At 37.2% G+C, this 16301-nt stretch overlaps 1 protein-coding gene and 1 pseudogene across 2 annotated transcripts in view; one reads left to right on the top strand and one right to left on the bottom strand.

The window, feature by feature from the left end:
• Positions 1-16301, top strand: part of LOC140628026 (dachshund homolog 2-like) — a 536985-nt gene that overhangs the window by 209349 nt on the left and 311335 nt on the right. The window lies entirely within an intron of this gene.
• The window catches only part of LOC140628023 (protein C-ets-1 pseudogene), a 72737-nt pseudogene that overhangs the window by 26330 nt on the left and 30106 nt on the right, over positions 1-16301 (bottom strand).

Raw genomic sequence — 16301 nt, 5'->3', positions numbered from 1 at the left:
AAAAGACAACCTCTGGAATGGGAGAAGATATTTATTTGCAAAGGGCACTTCTGATAAAGGGTATCTAAAATATATAAAGAACTTAGAAAACAACACCCCAAAAATTAATAATCCATTTTAAAAATGAGCATAAGGCATGAACAGATATATATCCAAAGAAGACATCCATGTGGCTAACAGACACATGTAAAGATGTTCAACATCACTCCTTATCAGGGAAATACAAATCAAAACTGTAATAAGCTATCTCCTTAACCTGTCAGGATGACTAAAATCAACAACACAAGAAGCAACAAATGTTGGAGAGTATGTGGAAAAGAGGAATCCTTGTACACTTCTGGTGGGAGTGCAAGCTGGTGTAACCACTGTGGAAAACATTATGGAGGTTCCTCAAAAACTTAAAAATGGTATTACCCTAAGATCCAGTAATCTCACTACTAGGTATTTACCCAAGAAATACAAAACACTAATTCAAAGGGATACATGCACTTCTATGTTTAATGTGGCATTTTTTACAATTATTTACAAATTATGGGAGCAGTGCAAGAGTCCATTAAGAGATAAATAGATAAGGAAGATGTGGTATATTAATATGCAATGGAATATTATTCAGCCATCAAAAATAATAAAATTTTGTCATTTGCAATGTCATGGATAGAACTAGAGAGTATAATACCAAGCAAAATAAGAAAAAGAAAAACAAATACTATATGATTTCACTCATATGTAGAAATTTAAGAAAGACAAATGAATAAAGGGAACAAAAGGCAAGCAAGACGAACCAAGAAACAAACTCTTAACTACAGAGAACATACTCACAGTTACCAGAGGGGAAGTGGATAGGGTGATGGGTGAAATAGTGAAGGGACTTAAGAGTACACTTATTCTGATGAACACTGAGTAATGTATAGAATTGTTGAGTCATTATATTGTACACAAGAAACTAATATAGGACTGCATGTTAACAATACTGAAATTAGGAGTAGGGGCAAGATGGCGGAAGAGTAGGGTCCCCAAGTCAACTGTCCCCACCAAATTACCTAGATAACCTTCAAATCATCCTGAAAATCTACGAATTCGGCCTGAGATTTAAAGAAGAACAGCTGGAATGCTACAGTGAGAAGAGTTCGTGCTTCTATCAAGGTAGGAAGACAGGGAAAAAGAAAGAAAGAAACAAAAGGCCTCCAAGGAGGAGGGGCCCCGCGAGGAGCCGGGCTAAGGCCGGGGCGAGTGTCCCCAGGACAGGACAGCCCCGTCCGGAGAAGCAGGAGCTGCACCAACCTTCCCGGGCGGAAAGGGGCACCCAGGGAGTTGGAGCAGGACCCCAGGAGGGGCGAGGATGCCCTCGGGCTCCCTGGGACACTAACAGAGCAACTGCGCCCAAGCAGAGTGCGCTGAGCTCCCTAAAGGGCTGCCACGTGCCCCGCGGGACCCCGAGCAGCTCCGAGGGCCTTGGGCGGTGGCTCCGTGCAGAGGCGGCTGTGCGGCCGGGAGCGCGAATCCAACAGCGAAGGCCCGGGAACACTGGGCGCCTGGGCGCCGGGGACACAGCCCAGGATCTGGCCTCCCCCCGGGACAGGCAGAGGCCGGGAGGGCCCAGGAGAGCAAGGACGCTCCTGCTCCGAGCTGAGCAGATCAGCGGCCCCGCCCCGGAGCCTCCAGGCCCTGCAGACGGAGAGCTCCGGAGTTACTGCCGGAGCTGAATCCAGGGCTCCAGAGCTGGCCCCACCACTGGGGCTGTTCCTCCTGGGGCCTCACGGGGTAAACAACCCCCACTGAGCCCTGCAACAGGCAGGGGGCAGAGCAGCTCCCCCAAGTGCTAACACCTGAAAATCAGCACAACAGGCCCCTCCCCCAGAAGACCAGCTAAACGGACAAGTTCCAGGGGAAGTCAAGGGACTTAAAGTATACAGAATCAGAAGATACTCCCCCGTGGTTTTTTTTTTTTTTTTGCTCTCTGATTTCTGATTGCTTCCCCAGTCTTTTTTTCCTTTCTTTTTCTTTCTCTTCTTCTTCTCTTTTTTCTTTTTTCTTCCTTTTTAATTTTTTCTTTTTCTCTTTTCTTTCCTTCTCTCTCTGTCCTTTTCTCCTTTTCCTACTACAACTTGTTTTTCGCCACTCTGCACTGAGCAAATGACTAGAAGGAAAAACCTCACCTCAAAAGAAAGAAACATAAACAGTCCTCTATCCCATAGAGTTACAAAATCTGGATTACAATTCAATGTCAGAAAGCCAATTCAGAAGCACTATTATACAGCTACTGGTGGCTCTAGAAAAAAGCATAAAGGACACAAGAGACTTCATGACTGCAGAATTTACATCTAATCAGGCAGAAATTAAAAATCAATTGAATGAGATGCAACCCAAACTAGAAGTCCTAACGACGAGGGTTAACGAGGTGGAATAACAAGTGAGTGACATAGAAGACAAGTTGATGGCAAAGAGGGAAACTGAGGAAAAAAGAGACAAACAAATAAAAGGCCATGAAGATAGATTAAGGGAAATAAACGACAGCCTGAGGAAGAAAAATCTACGTTTAATTGGGGTTCCTGAGGGCGCCGAAAGGGCCAGAGGGCCAGAATATGTATTTGAACAAATCATAGCTGAAAACTTTCCTAATCTGGGAAGGGAAACAGGCATTCAGATCCAGGATAGAGAGATCCCCCCCTAAAACCAATAAAAACCATTCAACACCTCGACATTTAATAGTTAAGCTTGCAAATTCCAAGGATAAAGAGAAGATCCTTAAAGCAGCAAGAGACAAGAAATCCCTGACTTTTATGGGGAGGAGTATTAGGTTAACAGCAGACCTCTCCACAGAGACCTGGCAGGCCAGAAAGGGCTGGCAGGATATATTCAGGGTCTTAAAAAAGAAAAACATGCAACCAAGAATACTTTATCCAGCAAGGCTCTCATTCAAAATGGAAGGAGAGATAAAGAGCTTCCAAGACAGGCAGCAACTGAAAGAATATGTGACCTCCAAACCAGCTCTGCAAGAAATTTTAAGGGGGACTCTTAAAATTCCCCTTTAAGAAGAAGTTTAGTGGAACAATCCACAAAAACAAGGACTGAATAGATATCATGATGACACTAAACTCATACCTTTCAATAGTAACTCTGAATGTGAACAGGCTTAATGACCCCATCAAAAGGCGCAGGGTGTCAGACTGGATAAAAAAGCAGGACCCATCTATTTTCTGTCTACAAGAGACTCATTTTAGACAGAGGGACACATATAACCTGAAAATAAAAGGTTGGAGAACCATTTGCCATTCAAGCGGTCCTCAAAAGAAAGCAGGGGTAGCCATCCTTATATCAGATAAACTAAAATTTACCCTGAAGACTGTAGTGAGAGCTGAAGAGGGACACTATATCATACTTAAAGGATCTATCCAACAAGAGGACTTAACAATCTTCAATATATATGCTCCGAATGTGGGAGCTGCCAAATATATCAATCAATTAATAACCAAAGTGAAGACATACTTAGATAGTAATACACTTATACTTGGTGACTTCAATCTAGCGCTTTCTACACTCAATAGGTCTTCTAAGCACAACATCTGCAAAGAAACAAGAGCTTTAAATGATACACTGGACCAGATGGATTTCACAGATATCTACAGAACTTTACATCCAAACTCAACTGAATACACATTCTTCTCAAATGCACATGGAACTTTCTCCAGAATAGACCACATACTGGGTCACAAATCGGGTCTGAACCAATACCAAAGGATTGGGATCGTCCCCTGCATATTCTCAGACCATAATGCCTTGAAATTAGAACTAAATCACAACAAGAAGTTTGGAAGGACCTCAAACACGGGGAGGTTAAGGACCATCCTGCAAAAGATGAAAGGGTCAACCAGGAAATTAAGGAAGAATTAAAAAGGGCCATGGAAACTAATGAGAATGAAGATTCAACCATTCAAAATCTTTGGGATGAAGCAAAAGCAGAGGGGGAAATACATCGCAATACAAGCATCCATTCAAAAACTGGAAAGAACTCAAATACAAAAGCTAACCTTACACCTAAAGGAGCTAGAGAAAAACAGCAAATATATCCTACACCCAGCAGAAGAAGAGAGTTAATAAAGATTCGAGCAGAACTCAACGAAATTGAGACCAGAAGAACTGTGGAACAGATCAACAAAACCAGGAGTTGGTTCTTTGAAAGAATTAATAAGATAGGTAAAGCATTAGCCAACCTTATTAAAAAGAAGAGAGAAGACTCAAATTATTAAAATCATGAATGAGAAAGGAGAGATCACTACCAACACCAAGGAAATACAATTTTAAAAACTTATTGTGAACAGCTATACACCAATAAATTAAGAAATCTAGAAGAAATGGACGCATTCCTGGAAAGACACAACTACCAAAACTGGAACAGGAAGAAATAGAAAACCTGAACAGGCCAATAACCAGGGAGGAAATTGAAGCAGTCATCAAAAACCTCCCAAGACACAAAAGTTCAGGGCCAGATGGCTTCCCTGGGGGATTCTATCAAACGTTTAAAGAAGAAACCATACCTATTCTCCTAAACCTGTTTGGAAAGATAGAAAGAGATGGAGTACTTCCAAATTTGTTCTATGAGGCCAGTATCACCTTAATTCCAAAACGAGTCAAAAACCCCACCAAAAAGGAGAATTACAGACCAATATCCCTGATGAACATGGATGTAAAAATTCTCAACAAGATACTAGCAAATAGGATCCAAAAGTACATTAAGAAAATTATTCACCATGACCAAGTAGTATTTATCCCCGGGACACAAGGCTGGTTCAACAATAGTAAAAACAATCAATGTGATTCATCATATCAGCAAGAGAAAAACCAAGAACCATGTGATCCTCTCAATAGATGCAGAGAAACCATTTGACAAAATACAGCATCCATTCCTGATCAAAACTCCTCAGAGTGTAGGGATAGAGGGAACATTCCTCAACATCTTAAAAGCCATCTTTGAAAAGCCCACAGCAAATATAATTCTCAATGGGGAAGCACTGGGAGCCTTTCCCCTAAGATCAGGAACAAGACAGGGATGTCCACTCTCACCACTACTATTCAACATAGTACTGGAAGTCCTAGCCTCAGCAATCAGACAACAAAAAGATATTAAAGGCATTCAGATTGGCAAAGAAGTCAAACTCTCCCTCTTCGCCGATGACATGATACTCTACATAGAAAACCCAAGAGACTCCACCCCAAGATTGCTAAAACTCATACAGCAATTTGGCAGTGTGGCAGGATATAAAATCACTCCCCAGAAATCAGTGGCATTTCTATACACTAACAATGAGACTGAAGAAAGAGAAATTAAGGAGTCAAAGCCATTTACAATTGCACCCAAAAGCATAAGATACCTAGAAATAAACCTAACCAAAGAGGTAAAGGATCTATACCCTAAAAACTAGAGAACACTTCTGAAAGAATTTGAGGAAGACACAAAGAGATGGAAAAATATTCCATGCTCATGGATTGGCAGAATTAATATTATGAAAATGTCAATGTTACCCAGGGCAATTTACACGTTTCACGCAATCCCTATCAAAATACCATGGACTTTCTTCAGCGAGTTAGAACAAATTATTTTAAGATTTGTGTGGAATCAGAAAAGACCCCGAATAGCCAGGGGAATTTTAAAAAAGAAAACCATATCTGGGGGCATCACAATGCCAGATTTTAGGTTGTACTACAAAGCTGTGGTAATCAAGACAGTGTGGTACTGGCACAAAAACAGACACATAGATCAATGGAACAGAATAGAGAACCCAGAAGTGGACCCTCAACTTTATGGTCAACTAATATTCGATGAAGGAGGAAAGACCATGCATTGGAAGAAAGACAGTCTCTTCAATAAAAGGTGCTGGGAAAATTGGACATCCACATGTAGAAGAATGAAACTAGACCACTCTCTTTCACCATACACAAAGATAAAATCAAAATGGATGAAAGATCTAAATGTGAGACAAGATTCCATCCAAATCCTAGAGGAGAACACAGGCAACACCCTTTTTGAACTCAGCCACAGTAACTTCTTGCAAGATACATCCATGAAGGCAAAAGAAACAAAAGCAAAAATAAACTATTGGGATTTCATCAAGATAAGCTTTTGCACAGCAAAGGATACAGTCAACAAAACTAAAAGACAACCTACAGAATGGGAGAAGATATTTGCAAATGACCTATCAGATAAAGGGCTAGTTTCCAAGATCTATAAAGAACTTATTAAACTCAACAGCAAAGAAACAAACAATCCAATCATGAAATGGGCAAAAGACATGAACAGAAATCTCACAGAGGAAGACATAGACATGGCCAACATGCACATGAGAAAATGCTCTGCATCACTTGCCATCAGGGAAATACAAATCAAAACCACAATGAACTGCCACCTCACACCAGTGAGAATGGGGAAAATTAACAAGACAGGAAACCACAAATGTTGGAGAGGATGTGGAGAAAAGGGAACCCTCTTACACTGTTGGTGGGAATGTGAACTGGTGCAGCCACTCTGGAAAACTGTGTGGAGGTTCCTCAAAGAGTTAAAAATATACCTGCCCTAGACCCAGCAATTGCACTGTTGGGGATTTACCCCAAAGATACAGATGCAGTGAAACGCCGGGACACCTGCACCCCGATGTTTGTAGCAGCAATGTCCACAATAGCCAAACTGTGGAAGGAGCCTCGGTGTCCATCGAAAGATGAATGGATAAAGAAGATGTGGTTTATGTATACAATGGAATATTTCTCAGCCATTAGAAATGACAAATACCCACCATTTGCTTTCAGGTGGATGGAACTGGAGGGTATTATGCTGAGTGAAATAAGTCAATCGGAGAAGGACAAACATTATATGTTCTCATTCATTTGGTGAATATGTGGAAGGGGAGGAAGGCGGGGGTGGGGGTGAATATCCATGTGCATTGATTTTCCCAGATCTTTAAAAAAGTATCATATGCTTTCCCTTTGCACTAGTGATTGTACTAAATGGAGAAAACTCTTTCTGTAGATATTTATTATTAATAACATCATAAATATTTTTTTACATAAAGGTTAGCACCCAGAAAAAACAAATCTAGAAAAAGGACAAAGAAAACCACAGCAGTACTTAAGCACCCTTCCTAGTATTTTATCCCATTTTCTTTTCCTTTCCCCTGTTAAACCCTCCAGTCACCTGGCAGTAACGGAAATGAACATAAAATAGGTTTCCTCATATTTGTCTTTCTTTGCTTGTCAATTAAAAATGGATATGGATAAAAAAGCAATATTTCATTGCATCACAGATTTGATATAATACCTGAACAATAATGAGCTTTATCTTGACATTCACATTTGAAACAAATACCATCATCTGAAATGCTTTTTATGAAGCATGTGTCTTTAAAAACTTAAAAAAAACTTTAATCGTGTTTTATAATGTTGGAGCTGATTAGTAGTTAGATTTTGTTGCTCTCACAGCCTACTGAGGGAGACAAGCTTAATGACTGATATAACAAAAGCATGCAAAATGTGCTATGTGAGCAGAGAGGAATGAGCCATAATTCAGTTATGTACTTTAAAAATGATAAAAATTAGTCTATCAGAGATAACGTTATGATCAACATATTATTTGACTTGAGTTTACTATTAAAAAGGAGTATAGTAACTTATTCACACTAGAGGTAGGGGCCAGAAAGTTTCATAGTCCTTTTATTTTTTTTCCTTTTTTTTTTTCCACAGTCCTTTTAAATGTTCATTATAACCACTTTGTAATTAGGTGTTTTTGTCTGCATGATCTTTTGCTAGACACTAAAGGGAGATATCCATTAGTTATGGTTCTTGGTTTTAATTGTTTGAATTTTAAGTGATAAAATCAACAGACACTCATGGGGTTAGGTAATGTGAACATATCAATAAATAGATGAAAATGTACATATATCCTTTCACTTTTATCTGAGGAGGATGAAATGAGATGGTAGACGGCAGTCAGTAGAAGTGATGTGTTTTAATCTTGCAAATGTTAATCAAACTAGGTAATTTATTCTCTTTATTTATAGGAATTTACAATCAGGAAGTCCAAGATAAAACTGCCTAGAGGAGAAATGAAAATAACAGTGGCTTTCTTGATGAATGGCAGCTTATTTTTACCTGCACACATGGTTATAGGAAAGGTCTAAAAATTTAAAGGATATACAATGAGATTACAGCTTTCCTATAACCTCACTTAGAATATTGTGTTTAGTTCTGGCTACCATATTAAAAAAAAAGATGTAGCATTTGAAAAGGGGAATTAGGTTGACCTTGGGGCTGCAAGGTATGAGCCGTGAAGACAGTATAGAATCCTGAATTTCTGTAACCTTTAAAGAGCACAGGTTGAAGAAGATTTAATTGAAAATAAACTCACTTCAATATACATATAGATAGATAATGTCGACTTTGTTTTTTATTACAACACCGATTATTGTAAAAGAGATGTGTAAAATTTAATAGAAATGAAACTTGCCAAAACAGACCTCTGTACTCGTCAGCATTCTAAGTCCATCTTTCTGTAGCATGTAAGTAGAATAATGTTCTATTAATTTCCTCTATGAAATAAAATGTCTTCAGTCAGTGTTTTTCTGAAACATAGAAAGGATATACCCTTAGCTGAATACCACTAACAGACATTCCAATAACTATAAATCAAAGGAAAAATAGTATGTATTAGGAGTGGCAACTAAGTTGCAATTGCCACTAATTTCTCAGAGGAATTTCATTTTAATCTACTTATATTTTAGGAAGATAGTCAGCAACTTAGGAATCAGAGAACCATGGGGTATTTGAGTTATGATGGGCCACAGAGGTCAATTTGTCCAATCCTGGCTTTACAAATTAGGATACTCGGATGTAAGAACAGGAAAGTCATTTGTTCATGGGCACACAGGTAGTTAATTGCATAGTTGAGACTAATACCGAGGTATTCTTATGCCTTGTTCATTGTTCTTTCTGTTAACACTATTGCTTCCAGAATAGGTGGTTATTTGAAATCATTTATAACGTGGTTTCATGCAAGTTTGAGAGTAACTTTTCATGGAAACAAAGTCATAAACTCAGAGTTCTCCTTTGCTCTATTTTATACTCTATTTTCATGTTAATTTAGGCTTCCAATCATATTAATGTTAGCTTTAGACTTTTTTTTTCTTTTTGCACATGACCCTTCTTTTTGATTCTCATATCTATCTACTTGGTCATTTCATGCCGAGAACATTGCAGTAAACTCCTATCTGGTCTTACCTCCAAACTTTTTTGTAACAATTCATCCTGCACATCCTGTCAGTTGCAATTTCCTGAAGTGTTTTTGCCCTCTTTCTGTCTCTGTTTTTCAAAACCTATCTTCAAGACTCAAATCAATTTCACTCTTCTATAATGATTTAGTGACCACTTCAGGTAAAATGGATATTTTCATCTAAATTCTTATAGCACTTAGTTTATATCACCCATGCATTCAACATTTGTTCATCAGATATTCTTGAGTGCCTACTCTATGCCAAGAAGTTGGGTGGTTTACCATTCACAGACTTTCAATGTAACAATTTGGAACTATGACTTATCAGTCTTTTTTAGACTGAAATATTCTTGATATTAGGAATCATGCTTGAAAAATCTTTGTATTCTACGTAGTCCATAGCAAAGAGGCTTTTGTGCATAGTTGATGATCAGTAAATATTTGTGGAATATTTAAATAAGAAGCTGCTTTTTGGGCCTGGGTGGTTCAGCGGTTGGGTGTCTGCCTTCAGCTCAGGGTGTGATCCCGGGATCGGGGATCGAGTCCCATGTTGCACTCCTTGCAGGGAGCCTGCTTCTTCCTCTACCTGTGTCTCCGCCTCTCTCTCTCTCTCTCTCTGTGTGTGTCTCGTGAATAAGTAAATAAAATCTTTAAAAGAAAAAGAAGCTGCTTTTCATAGGATAAAGAGATAAATGTGGCCTCTATGGGATCAGCAAACAAACTGTTAGATATCAATTATAAGCATGTTTGAAGAGCTTCCTTTAACTCTTAAAAGAAGCTGTTTTTTCACATATCATGAAGTGACAAGATGATCAAGGAAAAAAGTTTGATACATTTTAGTCATATTTTAGTCATATTCTGATAGATAAATATTGTCAACAACAAAAAGTGGAAGAGCATGGACTGAGATTTAAAACACTTCAGTTTCAGTCTTAGATATATAAAAGTGAGACAATATTTCAAACCCACTTCACACACAGAATAGTTGTACTCCATTGCTTAATATTTTTATTTTTTATTTTTATTTTTTATTTTATTTATTTTTTTGCTTAATAAAGAATAAATACTCCATTAACTATAAAACTATGTAACAGTAAGATGTTATTATTTAATATAAGAAAGATATTGTTGGGGATCCCTGGGTGGCGCAGCGGTTTGGCGCCAGCCTTTGGCCCAGGGCGCGATCCTGGAGACCCGGGATCGAATCCCACGTCGGGCTCCCGGTGCATGGAGCCTGCTTCTCTCTCTGCCTGTGTCTCTGCCTCTCTGTGTGTGTGTGTGTGTGTGTGACTATCATAAATAAAAAATAAAAAAAAGAAAGATATTGTTGAACAAAAGATTTTAGACACATAAATGAGTTAGATCTAGTTTTTCAAAAGGTAACCATTTGTAATTTTAAGTAACTGCCTCTGGTGTCTTGATGGGAAAAGAACATGCTTTGCATTTTATTTTATTTTATTTTATTATTTTATTTTTTGACAGTGGAGTGGTCCTTGTTAGGGATTAAGTCAGGGGATGAAAAGTAAGGGATTTAACAGACCTTCAAGTAAGTAACCCTCTTCATTCCCACTCCTGCCATTTAGTAAAACGTTGAGAGTGTATCTAGGCCAAGATTCCTTTGCTTTTAATCCTGCTTGATTGTCTTCATCTGTACTACACCAAACCAGATAGGATTACCAAGAATGATTAATTGGCAAATGAACTCATATTCTTAGAAACGGCTTAGCTGAGTTCTACTCACAGAACTGTCAGCATTTTACATCCAATTTAAGCTTCACGAAACAAGCCAAATGTTTTTTTTTTAAGTTAAGTTATAATTAAAATAAAATTTTAGAATATTTTTCTCTAGGAATAATTTTAAAATGAATCTATATTTTTTATCCATCAATAATTCAGTATACTTGATGCCATCAACTGAGTTTGGATTCATGAAGTTTCTGATCAACTTTAGGTACTCCGTGAAGGTTTATTCAGATTCTAAAGCACCATGGCTATCCTTATATAATTAAGCATCCTCATCAGTGATGAAAATTGTGCTGTATAGTGGAAATTATTTCTTAGAATATGTTTTATGAAAATAAACTTGAATACTCTACAGTGATAAATTTGAGTGAGTTAATTGTCCCTTCACATAGCCATCATTCATCATCAATTATTTGACAAATATTTACTGGGTGCCCATTCTGTGCCACCATCTTCCTTAGGTTTTGGAGTGAAACAGTGGACAACAACCTTAAACCCATTGTTATATGGAGATTGTGTGTTCCTAGGGAAGATAGATCTAAAACAAGTAAATAGGGCAGCCCCGGTGGCGCAGTGGTTTAGCGCCACCTGCAGCCCAGGGCGTGATCCTGGAGACCCTGGATCGAGTCCCGCGTTGGGCTTCCTGCATGGAGCCCGCTTCTCCCTCCGCCTGTGTCTCTGTCTCTGTCTCTCTCTCTCTCTGAATGAATAAATAAATAACTCTTTAAACAAGTAAATAGATAAAATATTTACACATTGTTATAAATACTATTAAGGAAGCACCTTTTAATAATTCAAAATTGGAGGCTACTACTAAGTTCTCTACATAGGCAGCACACTATTTAGATAGTGGGTCAGCTTACTATCATCTAAGTGTATTATCAAACCATCAAACTTAAAGCTAACTAGAAGCTGGTAAAGAAGTAATTGTGTCCAGTCCTCAAAGGTTTTAATAAATGTTTTCTTTGGCTTCTGGAACATTTCTTTGGTGCTTTCTGTGAGTCATTCTGAACATACAATAATAAGACATGATCATCAACTAGATGACATGATGTATTACTAGTATTCAGTGTTTAAAAAAGCCCTTATAAAAGGCTAGCTAGAACCCCATACAGATCAAAGGACAATATTCAAAGGGTCACTCTGTGTCTTTAGTCAAACCTACAAACATGGATAGCAAGATTATAAGGAAAAAATTTTCCAACAGAAATATTATGGACAAAGATGCCAAAACATTAAGGGATTTAAAATGTATGAAGATTCTGAGGTATGTTCATAGTTTTATACAATAAGTTATTCAGGTAGTTTATCTAATAATTCATTTGTGTGACTGATATTTACTGAGGTTGAGTAAGTGGAAATATATTATTGAAAAACCTATTTGAAATGCATCTATAGTACCACTAAAAATATTTAGTTTGTCTCCTTGATGGGACATATATTGTGCATAGAAAATATAATTATTACTGTATTGTGAGAAGAGCGTGTTAATCTCATTTTTTATGATCATTGCCATGAAAAACACATATTCTGAACTATAATTCTATTTCTGAGATTCTTTATTATTGTAGGACATATGAGAAATATCATTGAATCTACTGAGACTCTACAGACTGGATTGACAAAGTTCTGTTTGTATAAAGGATCATCTGTCAGATACAATTGGCATAGTCTTCCATTCCTTAAATTATATTGGCAGCCTTTGTTAATACAATGTATATCCTGAAGCTCCCTTTTGTACAAATTCTAAAAGTGCCATAGGCTTGTTTATCTTTATTCTTACCTCATCCCATATTATTTTTTTCTTTTTCTTGTTTCTTTAGACTCTAATTTTACATCTCACTGACTTTTAAAAGAGTCAAGATGATGCATCAAAGTCTTTCAGAAGAAGCAGATATTTAATATGACCAAGGGTTTTGTTATTCCCAAGTAGTACTAGGAGAAATAAATTTCTGAATGGAGGAAAATGGTCAGTTCTAATTGTTTGGGCTTTGAATCATAAGAATGTGTTTTTGGAGAATTAAGTGAATCAGAGTTTGTTTGGATGTCTTCTGGAAACTTAACTAAGCCTAAATATCCAGGCCTTTATTTTTAAACTTTTATATTGAAATATTTTTTCAGTCCATTTTTTTAACCTACATGCTTGTAAAAAAATTGGAATTCCTAAAAAGATTAAATAGCTTTATATCTGCTGCTGTGGAGCAAGAGTTGACATATAAGATGAATAAAGTTATTAGCTAAGAGAGTGAGAAAAGCTCCCTAATAGCTCCAACAGTGGAAATACAACAGCTAATATGATTCAATCATGTCTCAAAAGAGAACCTAAAGATGTTTCACCAACACATATTTGCTGGCCATTTGTACTCTACAGCTGAAGTTTTGGGGAGGGACAGAGCATTGTTTGACTTATGTCCTATTTATTTGTTACATTTATTCCCAGTCAATATTTTATTTATTGTATTGGGCCAGAAAAAGAAGTTACGTGACTAAAAGATCTTGTATGTGTAAGGAATAGTTAAAGCCTGATTTAGTAGCTCCCAAAATTTGACAGTATATACCAGATTAACAGATGACTCCTATTTCAAAGCATAAGAAACATTTCTTTCTAAGTTTATTGAACTATAATTGACAGAATTGTATATAAGGTATACAATAATTTCACAAGGTATACACATATTGAAGCATAGGAAACATGCTATTGATTTGTTAGATTTTAAATATATGATATGGCTACTACTCTGATTGAATTAGAAGATTTCTCTGAGTATAATCAGTTTCTTATTGAATATTTTCATTTAACACGACTCACTTTAGGTATTTTTTTTTTTTGCCTATGGAAACTAGTAAAATGGTTCTACTTCAAAAGTTAAAGGTTGTCTTTCCTCATTAAAGAAAGTGCATATGACTTTTTAGGTAGATAAATAATCTAGCACTTTAAATAGTGTATACATATATGGAAATTTCCAGACATCTCATAGTTTCTATGAGGAAATTGACTAATATTTGAAGTAAATTATATACACAAACTTTAAAATAGTGGCCATAAAACTCAAATTCCTACTGGAACCAGGGAGATAATATAAATTAATTTAGAGGGCCACATATAAGATTATAGGACATCGTGGGACCATAATTCTGTAGGGGACAGAGGAGTACACGCTCTGTCTATGGGTAACCATTGCTTTTCTACTTCATCTAATTTTGTTAAGCCAGTAAATATGTGGGACTAGATCTTTTGGAAAGTCTTTTTTTTTTTTTTAGAGAATCTATTGGAAATTCAGATTTTATATAAAATTCTCAGATTTTCATAGCTTTGGGCAGACCAAATGCAACACATTTGGCAGCCTTGGTTTCCCGTTTGCAGCCTTTTCTTCAAAAGCAGTGTGGTATAGAAAAAGCACTTGCTTAGAGATCAAGGGAGACACCGATCTTGTCTTATTTCTTTTACTATCTAAATGTGTAGCACATCTGTCTACTTTATTATGTTCCCATGAGAATAAAACAGATATGATCATCTTTGAGGGAGAGTTCAAAAAGTTGTTCCCTGATATATAGTAGAGGAAGCAGGGTGATGAATTCAGGGACAATATCTTGAATTAGGAGTCAGGGACTTCTGGCATTAATTTTCTATGTATAGTTGGCCAAAAAAGTTGAACATCTCAGGGGTTAATTTTCTCAGCTGTCAAATGGTGGTGGGTAGTAAAGTACAGCAGTTCAGACTCCCAGTATATCATGTAGAAAAAAGAACTGGCTTCACTACTAATTGAAGGGATAGAAATAAATGGCTCCCTCTTATCTTTCCTTCTACTAACCACCAGCACTTTACTTTTCTTTAGAGTCCAGTTTCAAATCCATTGGAGTATATCATATCAAAGAGATGACCATATCTGTAAAATGCTCTGTTTTAAGTAATTTTGAATAATCAGTGAATGTAACACTTTATTTAGTTACCCTCATTAGAGGTAGGACTTACTATGTGATATTTGATAGTGAATTTTCAATTTATCTTCAAAGGACTAAAAAACTTAAATCCAATGATTCTGTGAGTCCTTTTTTTCTAAAGATTTTATATATTTATTCATGAGAGACAGAGAGAGAGACAGAGAGAGAGACAGAGAGAGAGAGAGGCAGAGACACAGGCAGAGGGAGAAGCAGGCTCCATGTAGGGAGCTTGCCACGGGACTTGATCCCAGGTCACCAGGATCACGCCCTGGGCTGAAGGTGGTGCTAAACCGCTGAGCCACCCAGGCTGCCCAAATCTGATGATTCTGTGAGTTCTTAACTGGATTTCTCACTTTGTGATATTATGTTGCCTCTTGTCATGTGTTTTGTATGCTGTTTCTCAATTGTCAAATGTGATTCTGTGCTCTGAGTTTAGGTTTCAAAAGTATGAATTCCATATCTCTACTAAACTGACTCCAATCAGGGAAGGGTAATGGGTAGCAATCATTGCCATTAACTTTGTTGCCTTGCACCCACACACTACAAGTTAGAAGAATCAAAGTATGAAAATGTATTTATCAGTAGTACAGGATAAAAATGATCTCAACAAATTTAAAACATTCATTAAACTCTTAAGTCTCAGCCAATGCAGAATCAACTTCTAGTCATAACCTATATGTGAGGGAGGGAGAGTCTTTGGTGTTCTGATGCTGTCCAGTAATGTTGATGATTGGAGCTAGTAAGCTTTGTAGATACCCTTACTACTTATCTTTGTATGTTGTAGGACCTTGGTTGGTAATAGTTCTATTGGCTGTACTGGTATATTGAGTATAGTGTCTGGCCCATTGTTCTCGAACATGTGTAACCCCATTTTGTTAGTATTTTCATAAGAATGTGGTCATATGTATATTTCAGCAATAAAGATAAGTTCTAGTGAATCCTAGGTCCTTTATGCATGATTTTAATTTTACAGCCAGACGTACAAGTGAGGAGAGGCAGCAAAAAGGTAATTTCAGGAGACTAAGAGATATTAGAGGGGGATACAAAGCATTCTAGGCCAAGTCCATGAAACTCAGATGAGAGCTGCTTTATACTGAGCTGATAATATTTGTAGCATCATCTGCTTGTTCAATGAAATTTTCCTATGTTGATTACTTGGCAAAGTATAAGGAAATGTAAATGGACACACAGAATGAGCAAATTCAGAAGTATAGAAGTCACATTTTATTTTGAATGTCAAAAATAAAGTGTATGTATTTAACTTGTAATCCCTAAGTCCTAGAGCCATAGTTAATGTTAAGCAGTATTGTAAAAGACATTCTCACACTTGGCAAGAAATGAAACAATTTTTAAAGTCAAGTAA

The sequence above is a fragment of the Canis lupus genome, chromosome X (genome assembly GCF_048164855.1).
Source record: "Canis lupus baileyi chromosome X, mCanLup2.hap1, whole genome shotgun sequence".
Taxonomy (NCBI): domain Eukaryota; kingdom Metazoa; phylum Chordata; class Mammalia; order Carnivora; family Canidae; genus Canis; species Canis lupus.
Note: the sequence above shows the minus strand (reverse complement) of the source record. Positions and strands in the feature narration are given on the sequence as shown.